The sequence below is a fragment of the Prionailurus viverrinus genome, chromosome B4 (assembly GCF_022837055.1).
Source record: "Prionailurus viverrinus isolate Anna chromosome B4, UM_Priviv_1.0, whole genome shotgun sequence".
Taxonomy (NCBI): domain Eukaryota; kingdom Metazoa; phylum Chordata; class Mammalia; order Carnivora; family Felidae; genus Prionailurus; species Prionailurus viverrinus.
Genome location: NC_062567.1, coordinates 105,989,619 through 106,008,568, shown reverse-complemented (window position 1 = coordinate 106,008,568; position 18,950 = coordinate 105,989,619). Strand labels below are relative to the sequence as shown.

General features: G+C 34.2%; 1 long non-coding RNA gene across 1 annotated transcript in view; it reads right to left on the bottom strand.

Annotated features, from left to right (window-relative positions):
• Positions 1-18,950, bottom strand: part of LOC125169609 (uncharacterized) — a 54,427-nt gene that overhangs the window by 28,725 nt on the left and 6,752 nt on the right. The window contains exon 2 of the long non-coding RNA XR_007153745.1: positions 17,080-17,238. This is a non-coding gene — a long non-coding RNA (uncharacterized LOC125169609). The remainder of the gene's footprint in view (positions 1-17,079; positions 17,239-18,950) is intronic.

Here is an 18,950-nt window from a genome sequence, read left to right as displayed (position 1 = left end):
CGTAGATTAATGGCTTGCCAGAAAGAAAAAAAAAACAAAAAAACAAAAAAACTCAATACTTTAAGGAAACACAAAAATCAGATCGTCACCAATATTGACTATACAGAATATACAATAAATATTTACTACATATCTGAAGAAATAGGAAAAAGTGATTTAAAACCAAACAAAAGAAACAACCGTTAGAAACAAACACAGATATAACATGTGAGAATTAACTGCCTCAATAGTTCATTTTGCTATAATAAATGAAAGTATAAAGAGAAATCTAAACGTAATGAATGAGTAGAAGGGAAATCTCAATAGAGAAATAGTGACTATAAAAACGAACTAAATGAAAATTCTAGCATTTAAAATTACAATATATCCAAAATGTAAAAAAAAAAAAATAAGAAAAAGATACTGGATTGGTTTAATAGAACATAGGCCATTGTAATAAAGATTATCAATCATCTGAAAATAGGAAAATAGAAATCATTGAAACTGAGGAGTATGGACAACAAATTAAAGAAAAAAATAAAAGACTCAGAAACATGTGGGACAATATCAGTTATATATATATATATATATATATATATATATATATATATATATGATTAGAATTCCAGAAGGGAAAAGAAAGTGTATGGGATAAATAAATAAATAGTGGCTTAGCACTTTTTAATTTGAAAAAAAAAAATAACCTACAGATTAAAGAACCAAAACAAACCCCAAGCCAGATGAAAAAAAAAAAAAAGCCACACATAAACACAACATAGTCAATCTACTGAAAGCAAAACATAAAGAACATTTTAAAAGCAGACAGAAGGGGATACCATACTACTTACATGAGTGACTATGATAACTATGGCCTCATACTTTTCATTAAAAAAATGAAATAAATCATTAAAGACAAAAGAAAAAAATTGAAATGTTGAAATGGAATTTAAAGCCCAGAAATAAGTGTTCTCCAAATGCCATTCAAAAACAGAGACAACATAGAGATATTTTTTCATGAACAAAAACTCGGAGAATCTACCACAAGCAGTTCTGCGCTTTATGAATGTCGAAGCAGGTTAGTTAGGCTAGATGATATTGATACTAGGTGGAAACTAGCATCCATACCAACAAATAAAGAGGGCTGAGTATGGTAAATATGTGCCACGTACAGAAGTCTTTTTCAAAAATCAATTTTTGAATTTCTTCAAAAGATAATTGATTATACAAAATAATATATTCTCAAAGAGAGGGAGGGAGGGGAAATGAAATGTATAACAACTGTATAAAGGACTAGAAGGAAATGAAAGTAAACCAATGTAAGTTCCTTAAATCATGCATAAAATCACCTGCAAAATAGACTACTCTGACACATACTGTAATTCACATAGAAACCATGAAAAGCAGGGAGAAGCAGAGTGAAAAAAGCAATAGATGAGATAAAATGGAATAATAAAATGTACTCAGCTCAAAAGAAGCAAGAAAGGAAGGGAAAAAAAGAAATGGTTGACAAACAAAAATAAATAGTAAGACAGTGGCTATAAAACCATGTCCATAATTATGTTAAATTTAAATGGACCAAATAATTCTAATTAAAAACAAAGACTGCCATAATGGTTACACGAAGAATGACCAAGCCATATGCTGTACACACTAAGTATAAAGGCATAGAAAATTTAAAAGTAATATGCAGGGGTGCCTGGGTGACTCAGTCAATTAAGCATCCGACTTCTACTCAGGTCATGATCTCTTGGTCTATGAGTTCAAGCCCCATGTCAGGCTCTGTGCTGACAGCTCAGAGCCTGGAGCCTGCTTCGGATTCTGTGTCTCCTCTCTCTCTGCCTCTCCCCTGCTCGCACTCTGTCTCTGTCTCTGTCTCTGTCTCTGTCTCTGTCTCTCTCTTTCTCAAAAATAAATAAAAACTAAAAAAAAATTTAAAAGCAATATGCAAAAAGATATGTTTTTTAAACACAAATCATAATGAAGTCAGTGGCTTAATAATGTCAGATAAGATTAACTCCAGCATAAAGAATATTAACAAAGATTTTTTTTTTAAGTTTATTTATTTATTTCGAGAAACAGAGAGAAAAAGTGAAGCACATGTGTGAGTGGGTCAGGGTCAGAGAGAGAGAGGGAGAGAGAAAGAGAGAGAGAGAATCCCAAGCAGGCTCTGCACTGTCAGCGTGGAGCCAGACGCAGGGCTCAAACCCACGAACCATGAGATCATGAACAGACTGAGCTACCCAAGAACCCGAGAATATTAACAAAGATTTTTAAATGTCCTTTCACAATGATAAAAGGTCAATTTAGCACTTATGGGCAAAATAACAAGAGATAAGTAGGAAAATCTATACAACATCTAAAAGCCATAAATCAGGAAAAATATAGTTATAAATATCTTTTATAAAGGAACATTTTTGAAGGGATACACGAGAATCTGTTAACAAACCTTTATTTCTGAAATGGCAGGTTATGGATCCTGAATGGAAAGATAGTTGTAATTTTTCTTGTATATATTTTCCTTGGTTTATATTTTTAAATATTTTACAATGTATAGGTCTCATTTCATTATATACATGTAAGTAAAAATAATAACATTTCCTTCCCCTAAAAAGAATATATTCCTCATTTTTTTATCCCCACCATGTTTTTTTTTTCATTTTTCAATAATATCAGCTAACATTTATTATGGACTTATTTTGTGTTACTGTATTAGTTTCCTATTGCCATTGTAACAAATTACCACAAACTTGGTGGCTTAAAACAACACAGATTTCTTATTTTATAGTTCTGGATGTCAGAAGCGGAAAATGCATCAGCACAACTTTGTCCGTTCCAAAAATTCTAGAATCTTTGCTTCTCCCAGCTTCTAGAGATTGTCTGCATCACTCGTCACCCTGCATTATTCCAAACTCTGCTTCCATTCTGATTCTTCTTTCCCTGACCTTAACTCTTCTGCATCCCTCTTCTCAGCACCTTTGTTATTACGTTGCACCCACCAAGATAATATAATTATTTTACAAAATAATCCAGATAATTCTGGAATGACCTGTCCATTCAAAAACCTTGACTTAATCACATTTGCAAGTTCCTCTACCCAAGTAAGGTAACATCCATGCATTCCAGAGATTAAGACAAGGATATCTTTGGGGGGCATTTTCTGATATCCACTGGTAGGCATTGTGCTTATTGCTTTTCATTCATTTATTTAACTTAATTCTCATAAAATCTTTATGAGCTCTGTTCTACAGAGGAAACAGGTTGAAGAGCTTTCATGGAGTCACAGATGGAGTTAAGAAACTGGGAAATGGGAACTTCATCCAAGTGACTCCAGAACCTTTCCCCCTAACCATTATACTATATACCTTCATTATCATATTGCTTTTCAGCATAGGTAGTTTGTGATGTTACATATTACTTTTTATTGTAATTTGCAAGTGACATATTACGTATTTTAAATAAGACACATGGCATCATATTAAGTTAAATCAAGATGGATAAACTATTGACTGTAGGTTAGCTCTGTTTTTCTTGACCAACCTTATCAACTCCTTGAAATAACTTCGGTTTCCCAAGATCCAAGGGGCCATATAAAAATATCTGTGAACCCCCTTACCACATTAGTCTATATGCTTCAGCCAATCTTTGCTATCTAATGATCCAAGGCTTTTCTGCAAAGAGGAGGTTTTGTAATTCTGTAAATGTTCACTTTTCTCACTTTCTTTATTTCACAGAATGGTGTTAACTCTTAGGCAGAAATTAATTTTCAAGCCCACTCATATATTCTGCCCTGGCAAGTTTGGAGGCAGACAACTGACCCCAAAGTTATTTTTCACCTTAATGTAATAGGATGATTCTAGCAAGTCTGAGTATATAATACGGACACTGGATGGTAGTTGACAATTTGCCAGAAGCAAATGCAGGTTTTACTTCTTGTTCAGTCCCCGAAAACTCATGTTTGGAATATTCAATTTGTAAATCTACTAAGGAATTCCTCCTTATGGCTAGCTAGATGTTTTACATCATTATTTTGTGCAAAACCTCAGTTGCCACATCACTTTCAAGGATTTGTACTATGACATCAATGTGGTTTGGGAACTGCCCACATTGCTCTACATTATGTTGACTCATATTCATATTTACTGTTAACTTTTAGTATAATGCCAGTTTTATTAATGGAACCATATATATATATATACATATATATACATATATACATATATATGTACATATATATGTACATATATATACATATATACATATATATACACATATATATGTACATATATATACATATATATACATATATACATATATACATATATATACATATATATATATGTATATATATATAGTCATTTTGATGAAAACCACTTTTAAGATTAGGGTACCTTTGTTGCCAAAACCATTGATGCCTTTGAGCTTTGGAGGTACGTGAACTTTTTGTTAAATTAAAACTATTGGTGGTTACCATATTTTGGAATTACTCAGAATTCACTACTAGGCCCTTTTCTCATTGTGTATTTGCTTTAGATCATAATATGCGATTTATATGCTGATGATTCTCCAAATTTGGACTTCAACTCTAATCTCTTTTCTCAGAGCTTCATATTTGTACATTCCATTTTGTACTCAAAATTTCTATTTTTTTAATGTTTATTTATTTTTGAGAGAGATAGAGTGAAAGCAGGGTAGGGCAGAGACAGAGGGAGACACAGAATCTGAAGCAGGCTCCAGGCTCTAAGCTGTCAGCACAGAGCCCAATGCAGGGCTTGAACTCACAAACTGCAAGATCATGACCTGTGCCGAAGTTGGACGCTTAACCAACTGAGCCATGCAGGTGTCCCTCAAAATTTGTAACTATTTATCTCACATCTTCACCTAAATTCAACATGCTTATATATATATATATATATATATATATATATATATATATATATATATATATATATAATTTAAGTAATTTGCCCAAGGTCACAATTTGAAATCAGAATTTGAACTCAGACAGTCTAGTTCAAGAATCTGAGCCTTCAACCAGCATTGTATGCTATATCCAGAAAACGAATCTTGCCAAGTCTATTTTTCAAATATTTCTCCATCTTAACTGCCAGCATGCTATCTATTCCACTAATATCTATAACAGTTTGAACAACTACAAAAAATCTCCTAACTCATCCTTCCTTTTGTAGAGAAATAGTGATTAATTGACAATATGTATTTAAGAAGAGCTTTGCTATTGTATATGCAGGAGAGAGTCATTATCAGGCTAATGTGAAGTCAGATTCTGACTTCCATTCCATGCAGTGAATGTATGGGTTTATTTCTGGTATCATCATTGCATTAATTTCTTACTTGGGGATTGTTTAGTTTCAGAGAGGTAAATAAACTCTTAAATAATCATGGACAAAGGAACACTTTCAAAAAAATAATATGTCTTAACAATATGGTGGTTCCTCAGAAATATTAAACATATAATTACCATTTGATGTAACAATTTCACTTTTAAAAGGATTAAAAACAGGAACCAATACAGAAATCTGTACACCAATGTTGATAACAGCATTAACCACAATACACCAAAGATGGAAACAACCCAAATGTCCATTGAAGGACAAATGGATAAACAAAATCTGATCTCTACATACAATAGGATATTCAACCTTAAAAATGAAGGAAATTCTGATACATGTTACAACATGAAAAAAAGTTGAAGATGAAATAAGCCAGACACAAAAAGAAAAAATACTGTATCTTTCCACTTACACGAAGTACATGGAGTAGTCAAGTTCATAGAGACAGAGAATAGAATGGTGGTTATCAGGGACTGTGGGGAGAAGGGTGTGTAGAGTTATTCTTAAGTGGGTACAGGGTTTTAGTTTGGGAAGATGAATTCTGAATAGGGATGGTGGTGATGATTTTACAACAAGTAATGCCACTGAACCATAAAACTAAAAATGATTAAAATAGTAAATTGTATGGCATGTGTATGACAATTTAAAAAAATACAAATCTATGGAAATATAAGTATCATTACATAGTGCTTTCATAAAGGTTAGAACCTAGAGCAGCCCCCAAAATGTAAATAACCAAACATTATTAATCTTCCATGCATTCCTTCACTAACTACAATAGCCCAGATCCTACCATCTCTTAGTTCAAATATTCAAATATCCACCTTGGGGACTATGCATCTTCAAGATGGTGGAGTCATTTATCATGAAAGAGGTAGAGCCCTTTGCAAGATAGTACCTCTAAGAAATAAATTAGGGGATAAGCAAAAAAAAGTAATAATAATAGAGATCTCTAATATAATTGGCCACCAGGATAAAAACTGAACTGTAAATTTGTAATTGAGTTAACACTTAGAAACTGCCTTTGTCCTAAGTGACCCTGACTAGAATGTACTAACAATTACATTTTATGGTAGTAGTTAACCAGGATTTTTTTTTTTTTGATTGCTGTCAAGAAATGTCAGTAGATTTTAGGGAAGAGAGCTATCTTTAGCTAAGTCGCCATCAGGAAAAAACAATTAAGAAACATTTTATTTAAATATTTCTTAGAAATGAATAGAAATAAACTTTATATCTCAAAATTAAAGACAAATATACAGATCAGATAAGAGCTGTTAGAAGATATTTTAAGTAATTTAATGATATAAAAATTTTAAGCATGTCCTTTACAAACAGATACAATATAAGGACTTTGTGCTCTATTTTTACTCTTCTTTTGAAGAGCTCGTGATTATCTGCTAAAGGCTCACAACAATTATATAAAATGGCATGGAGAGTGTAAAAATGCAATGTGAGAATAAAAAAAAATATATACTGATATCATATGTTAATATGAATTAACATATATATGACAGATTTATATAAAAGGCAAGTGTGTGTGATTTGTATGTGGACGGGAGGAATGGTTGGGTGAACTATGATGTTTTCTCCACTTATAGGCATAACAAACACACACAGAACTTGCTTTTTGTTTTAAGTATATATGTATATGCTTTTAAGAAGAAAGTTTGTCACTTTTTCTTCAAATTTTTTTTTCAGAAATGTCACACATATAAATAGGGACTGAACTAAACATTAAAAATAAATTTATTGATGGCAGACCACAAGGACACATGTGTATAGTTAAAATCCCTTTATTTGTTTTAACAATACCAATTCAATAAGTAGAACAAAATATTTTAGTAAGATTATACTTTGTTTTTTACTAATGTTTTTAATAGACACCTCAAAAACATTTATGTTCTTAACTAAAATATATGGTGGATACCAGGTTTAAAAAGGGAAAAAAAGTCTCTCTTCCCCTCACCCTCCTCATGCTTTGTATATATCAAGCACTTTCCATATACAATTTGCCTGTCTACACGGACCAAGTTTTGACACAGTATACAGTTCTTTGGTGATGGGCCCATTGAATCTAAGGTAAGAAAACTTGTGCTGTAAAGAAACAAAGGTTATGAAAAGTAAAAAACGAAATAAGGATTGGAGAACCAATCAAGAAGCACAACTTTGTAACAAGGATGTCTTTAGCTATGAGATCTTGAGTTTGTTGATTAGAGGTCTTGTACTTCATTTTTCACATATGTCATATATGTAGTTTGAATAAGATCTATTTTTCACATATGTAATATATATAGTCTGAATGAAGTGGTGAAAGTAATCATTGCTAAGGCCACTGAACCTCTACCAGTCCTATGTCTACATGACTAGCATCAACATTCTACCTATGATGAAAAGTACTTGTAATTCAAGCGTGACATATGTAGTCAAATTTCTAAGCATTTTCTTTAAGGACCTCTTGATATTTCAGAACCAACTTCTCCAGAATAATCTGGGAATGTCACTGAGTTTCAACATAGTCTAATCCCACCAAAAATTGTATCTGTCTGACTCATATTTTGGTGAGAATAATTACTCCAGAGATATTCAGAATTTCATTGCCTATTTTCAGAAGATATATTTGTATAAAAACCCCGTTCTAAGATCTGACCAATTTCTCTTCCAAGATAAAGAAAAGTTCTTTTTTTTTTTTTCCCCATCCAAAGCCTAATAATGGTCTGTGATGTCTCTGGATATCTTTATATCTTTTGATCCAACTTTATAATGTATTTACTCCCCTTTCATTTAATTATTATACCCTAATGCATACATAAAATTTTGAGAAGACAGCTCAAAAATTAAAAAAATAATAAATATAAAATTTTATTTAAAATGCAGAATAACATTTATTCAGCTTCCTCAAAATATATATCCATTCTAACATTTCTGATTTTTGGTTTTACTTGCCAATTCATGGGTTACTTCACAACCTCAAGCCACTTATGGAAAAATAAAATTCACCTGTTCTGTAAGGTAAAATCTAATATTTTAATTTGTATTAATTATTTTAAAATATTGTGTAAAAATTTTTTCTAAGCCATTTTACAAGCAACGTAGCCATTTGGGAATAAATGTGAGAATTATCCCATATAGAGATATAATGGGTGAAATTTCAAAATTTAATAAGTAAAACATTTTAGAAAATGTTACAAATATATTAAAAAATATTTTTCCTATAATTCTTATATTGGGTAAAAATTGATTTCCAAAAGGGTTGAAACTACAAAAATTTGAAAAATTTAAAAATTAAAAATAAATAGCCATATCATGCCAAAAACTTTAACTTATGTGCATGTTTGGTATAGTGTACTAAAGTATCTAGACATTCATTTAGTCTACAAAACATATCAAACGCCTAACCTAATAAACAAAAACAGACAGAAGGTCTGCTTTCAAAGACATTATATTCTAGAGGAAGATACAAACATTTTAAACGTAATAAATAAATCTATTATAATGATAAACACAACAAAAGAAAGGCACTTGGACTATGAAAGAATATAATAAAGATTTTACTTAATTAGGGAGGTCAGGGGTGAATTTCTCTTGGCTGATGTGGGAGGAGCAGACATACCTAGATGAAGAGGGAGATGGAATGGGTAGAAAAATATTAGACAGAATAGAAAGCATGTGCAAAAGTCTCGTGGCCAAAGATGCAGAATGATTATAAGTGAATAACAGAGGGCTCAGTGGCTTTAGGTGTGATAAAAAGGAATAATAATGAAGCAAAGAATGAGTAAAGGTCATTCCAGTCAGAAAAAAAAAAAACAAAACAGTCTTGGTATACACATAGTCCCTGTAGCAAAAAGTATTATGGCAAGAAACGGGACTACAATCTGTCATTTGAGAAGAGAAGAGAAAGAGCAAGAGTGAGGTTAAGAACGGTGGTGGAAGGTGAGCCTAGAGTAATTGGGGCCAGATCAGACAGAATATTGTAAATCACACAAAGAAGAATCCTCCTTTATTTTAAGAACAAGAATCCCTGAAGGATTTTAAGCAAGACATGGAGGTGGTGGGGTGAGATGTTAAGGGTTTGAAACATTTACATTATAGGTCCATTCACTGTGATTCTTTTTTTTTTTTAATGTTTATATTTAAGACACAGAGAGACAAGTGGAGGAGGGGCAGAGAGAGAGGGAGACAGAATTTGAAGCAGGTTCCAGGCTCTGAGTGACAGCACAGAGCCAGGTGTGAGGCTCCAGCTCACGCACTGAGATCATGCCCTGAGCCAAAGTCGGACACCTAACTAACTGAGCTACCCAGGTGCCCCATTCACTATAATTCTTAACTCCTCTCCAGTGCAGATCCGATGCTAAAGTACAACAGCTTCTGGTGTTTCTCTCAATTAATCATGAACTCTATTACATGTAATCAATCCAAGATGATTCAGAAGGTACCTGAGTGTCTTGATATGCTTCTTGGTCTTCGTTGTATGTATTGAAAATCGATACAGTATTATAGATACACAGGTTACAAAATATTGGTCTGAATCAGTCACAACATTATTATAAATCTTAAAAGTTGCTTTTCTCAGGAAATTGCTTCTAATAGCTTGCTGATTTGTGGGGTCTTTTTTCCTATTAACATAAGCATGAAACAAGCATTCGATGTTTCAGCCTTCTAGGTAAACTTATGTTTACCTTAACTGACGAATAAAAATTGCTCTGCAATATTTCATTTAATGTTTCCAGTTCTCTCTTGACTGAGAGTTCCTTGAAACCAAAGTAAAAGGCACTTCATGTTTGTATCATAGCAATTAATACAATGTCAGGCCATAAAAAGTTGTTGATTGAATGAATGGACACAATGCGTTTCACCTATGTTCTGCTATAACATGCCACTAATTCTTAAAATGTCAAGTCAATTCAATAAATATTTAATGAGTGTGTACTCTGCACAAGAAGGTGCTAGACAAGTATTTAAAAGTGCCTCATAACTGTTTTCAGAACTTACTTCTAAAGATAGACTTTTGTTGAGAACTTTTGTTTTACCACATGCCACACTGACCCTTCAAAGTTTTGTTGAATACTTAGATTAGTTATAAATGCTATTTGATGAACAGCTGTCCTCTTTAACTAAAACAAACCACACATACACACACACACACACACACACACAGTCTATACTATTTTTATTTCAAAGATTATTACATAAAAATATAATGTGATTCAGAGTAAAAACCCATCCCTTTTATGAGCAATTAGCAAGTGCTAAATAACAATCTAAATAATTTATATACTATATTTCTCCTTTTAGTAAGTTTAAGAACCTTTTGAGATAAATTACAATTATGACTTTCTCTTAGAGTAAGTTAGAAATACTGTTCAAACTAGGCAAATAATGTACTGCTCTCCAAGATGACATAATAGTTAAGTATAAAATCAGTATAAGTATAAAATCAGTAATTGAACCCAGGAGTCTCTGATTTACATTCGGTGTCCTAATTTGATTCTATTGTTGGATGGGAACCAAGGAAAGTGAGTGTAGATTCTATATAAGTCTACTCTATCATTTCCTATAGAAACACTTGGCTATAAAAATTATTTGTGAGTCAGACATTTCTATCAGGAAATTGTCATTTAGTGGGTTATTTCATGTTAACTTTGATACAGTTTTTTTTTTTTTAAAGGGTGGTAGGTGCCCTGCTGTCAGAGTATGTCCATGCCTGTTTTAAATTATCCAAGTAGTGAAGGCCCTAATTAACCACATGGTGATTATGGAGGGATAAGCTGAGAAGCTAGCTAGAAATAAAACAGTATTGTAAGACATCAGGATAGTCTAATTTCAGTGGACGGTTTTGCACCTGGGACAATGGGACCAAGAGCTTGAACCAATAAAAGATGAGATGGGAGCCAGCTGTGGAGAATGGGCATATCTTCTCACAAATTGTTTCTGTTTTTTTCTGTGCCCTTTTAATTGTCTTACCACCCTCCCAACACAAATTTATGAGATTTTACATATAAATTTCAATTTTATATTTAAGTTATCTTAATGAAGTTCTTTTTTTAGAACAAGTTTTAGGTTAACAACAAAATTAAGAAGATACAGATTATCCATAGGCCCATCGCTTCTCGGCCTTTTGGCTAAGATCAAGTGCAGATTATCCATAGGCCCCTGCCCTACACATACATAGCCTTCCTTCCCCATTATCACACTGACATTATTCACTAAAATGGTACCTTTTTTTTTTTGGCAATAATTAACCTACATTGGCCCACATGATTACCCAAAGTCCACAGCTTACCTTAAAGTTCACTCTTGGTGTTACACATTCTACGGGTTTGGACAAATACATAATGGCATGTATCCATCATTATAGTAACAGAGTATTTCCACTGTCCCCCAAACCCTCTGTGCTCTATTCATCTCTCCCTCCCCTGACCCAATACCAAATATCAAAACCCAAAAAAGACTATACCTTTTCCTCTAAGTACTGCTTCAATTGCATCCCAAAATTTTTGATAAATTGTGTTCTCATTTTGATTTGGTTCAAAATGTTATTTTACTTTTCTTGAGATTTCTTCTCTGACCCATGTGTTATTTAGCAGTGTGTTTTTTAATCTCCACGTATTTGAGGATTTTACAACTATCTTTCTGCTATTGGTTTCTAACTTAATTACACCACTGTGGCCCAAGAGCAGACATTGTATGATTTCTATTATTTTAAATTTGTTAAGGTGTGTTTTATGGACCCAGAAGTGGTCTATCTTTGTGACTTTTTCATGTAAGCATGAGTAGAATGTGTATTCTGCTGTTCTTGGAAGCAGTAGTTTGCACATACCACTTATATCCAGTTGATTAATAACGTTTAAGTTCACCTCTGTCTTTCTGCGTTTCTGCACTTTGGACCCATTTATGAGAGAGGGGTGTCGATGTCTCCAACTGTAATAGTGGACTCATCTATATCTTCTTGTATTTCTTTCAGTTTTTGCCTCATGCATTTTTATGCTCTGATGTTAGGCACATGCCACTAAGGACTGTTACATCTTCTTGGAGAATTGTCCCTTCTATCATTCTGTAACATCCTCTTTCATTCCTGATAACTTGTCTTGCTCTGAGGTCTACTCTGGCCAAAACTAGTATAGCTACGTCTGCTTTCTTTTGGTCCGCATTAGCATGTTATGTCTTTATCTCTTCACTTTTAATCTGGATGTGTCTTTATTTTTAAAGTGCGTTTCCTGTAGGCAACATATAGTTGGTGGATGGTTTTCAATCCGCTCTGACAACCTCTGTCTTTTAATTGGTGCATTGCAGCCATTGACATTCAAAGTAATTATTGATATAATTTGCTTAATATCCACCATATCTGTTGTTCATTTACATGTGTTGCTTTTGTTCTTTGTTCCTACTTTTGTCTTTTACTCTTTTTCTGCCTATTGTGGTTCATTAAGCATTTTTTATTCACTTTTCTCTCTTAGCATGTTATATTTTTTCCAAACTCTTTTTAGCCACTGTCCTTGAGTTTACAATATACATTTACAATTAATTCAAGTTCACTTTCAAATAACATTATATCACTTCATAGATTGTGTAAGTGCTCTATCACAAAATGACCCTAAAACCTCCCTCCTATTTCCTGTGTCCTTGCAATCATTTATTTAACTTACATATAAGTGTACAGATTCAACTATGTATCCATCTCTTCTGTGTGTATATATTCATATACATATGTACATACATACATAACAGATGCGTTATTGCTTTTAGTATTTTGAACAAACTTTATCTCTTAGATCAATTAAAAATAAGACAAATTTGTATTTGACCTTCACTTATTTCCTCTCTGATGCTTTCCCTTATTTATGTGCATCTGTGTTTATGAACTCTATATCATTTTGCTTCTTCTAAAGTATTGATTTTAACACTTCTTGAAAAGCAAATCTATTAGTAACAGATTTCCTCAATTTCTGTTTGTGTATATCTTTTTGAAGGAACAGAATTCTAGGTTGGTGTTTTATTTGTTTGTTTTGTTTTATTTTTCTCTACGCATTTTAAATATTTCACTCTGCTCTTGCTTGCATGGTTTCTGAGGATAAATTGGACATAATTCTTATCTTTATGCCTACGTAGGTAGGATGCCCCACCCCCACCCTTTTATAGGAATTTTTCTTACCTTTGATTTTCTGTAGTTTAAAATGATGCCTATGTGTAGTTTTGTTTTGTTTTATATTTATCTTGCTTGGTATTCTCTGAGTTTCCTGCCTCTGTGGTGTGATATGTAACATGTATTGGGGGAAATTCTCAGTTATTATTGTTTGAAACATTTCTTCTCTTTCTCTCCTTCTGATGTTCCTATTTATCATATATTACATTATGCAGAGGCTTATGTAGTTGTCCTACAGCTCTTAGATAAATATTGTTGTCTATTTTTTTCTTTTTTGTTATTTTTGTGTTTACTTTTTGGCTTAGGAGATTTCTATTGAGATAGCCTCAAGTTCAGAGATTCTTTTCTTAGTCACACCCAGCCTCCTTATAAGCCTGGCAAAGACATTCTCCGTTTCTGTTATAGTTTTTTTTTTAATTTATTTTTCATTCTTTCTTAGACTTTCCAACTCTCTGCTTACATTGTCAACTATTCTTGCATGCTGTTTACTTATCCAGTAGAATTCTTCATGTATTACCCACAGTTGTTTTAAATTCCAGGGCTGATAATTCCAACATCCCTGCTGTATCTGAGTCGATTTTTATGCTTGCTACATCTCTTCAATCTGTGTTGTTTTGGGGTTTTGTTTCCCTTTTTTATGCCTTGTAATTTTTCTTGATAACCAGACTTGGTATACTGAGTAAAAGAAACTGCTATAAGTAATCTTTTAGTAATGCGGCTGTAAGGTGTGATGTGGGGGCAAGGGGACCATTCTATTGTCTAATAATGGATTAGGGCTCAGAATTTTAGTGCACCTGTGCCTCTTGACTATCAACTTCACAGGTGCTTCTCAGGTTTGGAGTTGGTTGCCTTTCCCCAGATCATTAGACTGTGATAAAATTGTCACAGGTTAGGTTCTGGTTAACTATTTTCTCCAGACAGTATACCTTGTTTAGAAGAACAGAATGGTCTGATGTGTTTCTAAATGGTTTCTTTTCCTTCCTTCTGTCAGAAGCACATTTTTTTTCCCTGATAATTCACTGTGAGAACCTGATAGAATTCTGGGAGGTAAAATGCACAAAATGTGCCCTCTCCCACCTCCCCTAGTGGCTGGGTTCTACTATCTAGTATTTGTCACTCAAACTTGTCCATGTGGGACCTCTATCAATTCCTCAACTAAAGTTCGGGTTTTACTACCCTGAAAGGCTCCTGTGGATGTTTCAGTTTGTGGATTTCTGCTCTGGAAGGTGCAATTCATTGTATCTGAATGTTGGCCACTCCAGTTTTGGAGGCAACAGTTTTCCCTTAGATCTTACTTCCCTAATGGATGTAAGAAGAGTTGCTGATTTTTCCGTTTGTTCGGCTTTTCACTTGTTAGGATAGAGGGGGGACTTCTAGGCTCTGACTGGCTGGACTGGGATCTAGAAGTCTGATTAATTATTAAAAAAAAGAAAACTTCCATGTTGTATTTTTGCTTTAGTGTCTCCTACCATTACAATATAGTAATATCATATTTTAAAGCTTAAATAAGTGGGGCACTTGGGTGGCTCAGTTGGTAAAGCCTCTGACTCTTGATTTCGGCTCCAGTCCTGATCTCATGGGTTGTGATATTGACCCCCACATCGGACTTTGAGCCGACAGTATGCTTGGGATTCTCTCTCTCCCTCTGTCTCTGTCCCTCCCCTTCTCTCTCTCTTTGTCAAAAAATAAATAAACTTAAAAAATTAAAAAAATAAAACTTACATAAGTCTTTATTAGTGTCGGGGTAGTAGTGTAGTAATAACAGTAAATTATCTTCCTTTAAGTAGTTTTTAGTTTCCCTTGCTTTCATAAGCATTTTTATTGGTTTTTATTGATTTCCTCAGTTTCTGCTACTTTTCTCTAATTTGGACTTAAATTCTCTCCAAAAAAAATATATCTTTCTTCAATACATTCAAACACATCAAATAATCTTTTAGTTTCACATCTTTGTAGTTACTGGTTATTCAGTTATCCTTACTGGAGAATGCTGTCTTCTGTTCTAACATGATAGGCCTGCTACCTCGCCATCATCCCAAGATTCCCTTTCATCATCATCATCCTCCAGAAAATTCCCATGGCCTCTCCCAAGTGTTAGATTGCCTATTTTCCAAACTCACATTTTTTTTTCTTGCTTTGCCCATTGCTCCGATGGGGTACATCCTGCAGCAGCTTCCAAAAGAGGGTGTGGAAGGTAGCATTTTCATGAGTTTGCTTATCTGAAGATGCCATGACTTACTGCTTCAAACTTAATTAGCAATGTCAATGGGTATAAATTTCTGTTTTGAAACTAACTTTGTAAGTATCACTGTTCCATTGTTTCCTTTCTCAGTTTTGCTATTAAAAAGTCTGATGCTACTGTGATTCCTGATTTTTTTTTATTCTATTTTTTTTCTCTCTTCAGACTTGCAGGACCTTTATCCCTGGTGATTTTACATTTCATGACAATATGCTTTATGTAAGTTTCTTCCATTAATTTTGTTGGGGCTTTCCTAGATCCCTTCAACATAGAAATATATGTGTCTTTCCAGGACTTTCACCCTATAAATTGCATAAGGCAGAGGAATGACTCTGTCCCTATTTTGGGAAAAATCAATGTTGAGAGGCCTGGGGTCGCAAAAGACTTATTGCCAATACCATGATTTTACTTTTAAGGTCCTTAGGCATAACTTCTCCTACGTGAAATATGAGGCATATTTTTTTAAGTTTATTTATTTATGTATGTATATAGAGTACACACACCAGCACATGTGAGTGGGAGAGGGGGCAGATAGAGAGGGAGACAGAGAATCCCAAGCAGGCTCCATGCTGTCAGCACAAGGGGCTCAATCTCACAAATGTGACATCATGACCTGAGCAGAAATCAAGAGTAGGATGCTTAACTGTCTGGGCCACCCAGGTGCCCAAGGCACATTTTTTTAATAAACATTATGAGTAAGACTATACAGAGAATGAGATAAGGTTTTAATTAGAGTAATTTAGCAATCAATGAAAGACTAACTCTGTATCAGAGACAACAATGGCAGCAGGGCTGGAGGGTAGTGAGTTATTTGAGCATGAAATAACCTTATTAGGCGATGGAAAGAATGACTTTAAGCCAATTTCTTCCCTCTGTAAAAGGGCATAACTATGGGCCATGATGGTGATCCACAGGAGTAGCCATTGGTTGGCTCATTCTAAGATAAAAAATTTGGGGAACGCTTAGGAGCCTGGCCACTTCATAATATATGCTCTCATGAGGCATGCAATAAAAAACAGTGCAACATACTTATAGTCCCCTGTCTATTTCCAGATTCTTCCTTTTGATTCTGAATTCAGGATGGTAGAGGGGTAGGAATATCTCCCATCTAACCTACAGGCTGTTTTGATCCTCTATTAGTCACAGACAAAAAAACACATGCCAGGAGCAGATAGCTTCCGGCAGGAAACAAAACAAAACAAACAAAACAATTTCTTGTTATCTCCTACATTTTCACACTGTTCACTTAGTGATTCTTTTCCGATTTACCCTGGAAAGAGCTAGTATATTTTCCACGTCTACAATTTTGAAGATGTACTGACAGAGATGATAGATAAAGATGTCACTTATAACTCAGAACTTTAAGCCACACCCACCTGTCACTCATCATGACAAAGCAGAAGGTTCCTATAGACTTTGTAGTCACCATTGACCTTTGGCGAGTTCGTGGATTAAGTTGAGTGATGAGCTTCTGCACAATGATCTACTGAGATCCAGTCGAAGGTCATTAATCCACATTATGTGTCCACAGTGTCCTGAAACAATGGTTGTGATTTGACCATTTAAAAAAAAAATGGTCAGAAGGACACCTGGGCATTTTCTTACATGACTGTAATGGAGGAATGCACTGCTACTCAATCAATTCTGGTAAAGTACATTTACTAATATCAGCTAATAGCAAAAGAGTAAAAAAGTACATGAATACAAAGGAGGTTATTTAACAAAGCTTGGCAAAATAACAAATTTAAGGAAGGTTATTCTAGTTCTATACTGCCAAAGACAAGAAAGCCCTGAAAATAATGCTGAAATAATGTCAGATCTTAATGAATAGGCAAATAACAACTGCTGCTGACAGATCATCATGAGACAAAGATAAGACAATTGGTTTCAAAGTATACACATTGTAATAACTTCAAATGCACAGAGAAAGAAAGAGATTACAAATGTTATGGACATAGCACTAAATTAGACATTTAAAACAATTCTTCGAATTCTTTAAAAAGTCTGTAAATAGCTTCTCATTTCTTGTCAATTATTTAAAACTTGTTATTACATTTATTTAATTACATACACAGAGAGCTAAATATATGTACTTCATTATAGAGACAATAACAAAAGATGGCCGTATTCTCACCTGTAACCCTCAGGAATGCATTACAATCCAGCTTTATTACAGATAATTCTTAACGATTAATTCTAAAGATACGAGTTCTGCTACACATTTGGACAAGTAAAATTAAAATAATGCATATCTCAGGCACAAGTCTTGGTGTATGAATATAATTCTATGGAATCATAGAAGACTATAGAAAAATTAGTTGACTATTTCTGTCATAAGGTTGGTTTTTACAGGTTCTAGTCCATTCCAAACAACCACTGTTCATTTAGATACCATCCTCTGTGTCAGTGGATTTGTGCACGTCCTGGATCTTTGAAAAGGATAGCATCAGTATAGCACACATAGAGTGAGGCTCAGTGTTGTCATGTGTCAAGAGAGGGCATCCTTTGTGCAGGAGAAATCTTGTCCCACAAGTGGAGTGATCTGGAAATGTTGTCTGGGCAGACCAGAGTCCTCCAGCACTAGCGTTCAGTGCTGCTGGGAAGTCTCTGCATGCTGGACTGGCTGCTTTTCACCTCATTCCCCTACTTGTTGTTCTTCTGTCTTCCCCAGCCTCTACTCATCATGCTCCATCACACTTTTCTCCTCAGACTTCCCAGGCAGGAAGTCTCTTTACCTTGGGGATGCAGAGCAATATGGATTTTCCTTTCTTCACTCTCAGAAGTGTTGTTTGACATATGAACTGTGCCCTACTTTCTTCACAGACTTAACCTCAGATTTTTAGGACACTTTCTACTTATTTCAATGAAATCTGAGGTTGTACCCTGAAACCTTTGGCTTGCATATTCATTTTGGCAATGATTTTTGGAAAAATCATTTTGGCAATGATTTTTAAGCCTGGTTACAGAGACCATCATTTAAAGAAGGAACATACACCAGGGCCAACCACCTGTCCCCCTCCCTATACTCAGAGGTTCTCACACAAGTAGTTGGATTGAGGCTTATCTTAACCTGTTTGGGCTTCTGTAACAGTAATACCACAAAGTAGGCAGTTTATGAACAATAGAAATCAATTTCCCACAGTTCTGGGGGCCAGGAAGCCCAAGATCAAACTTCCTGTTGAGAGCAAACTTCTTGGTTCATAGATGGCCGTTTTTTTTACTCTAACCCTACATGCAGAAGGACTTA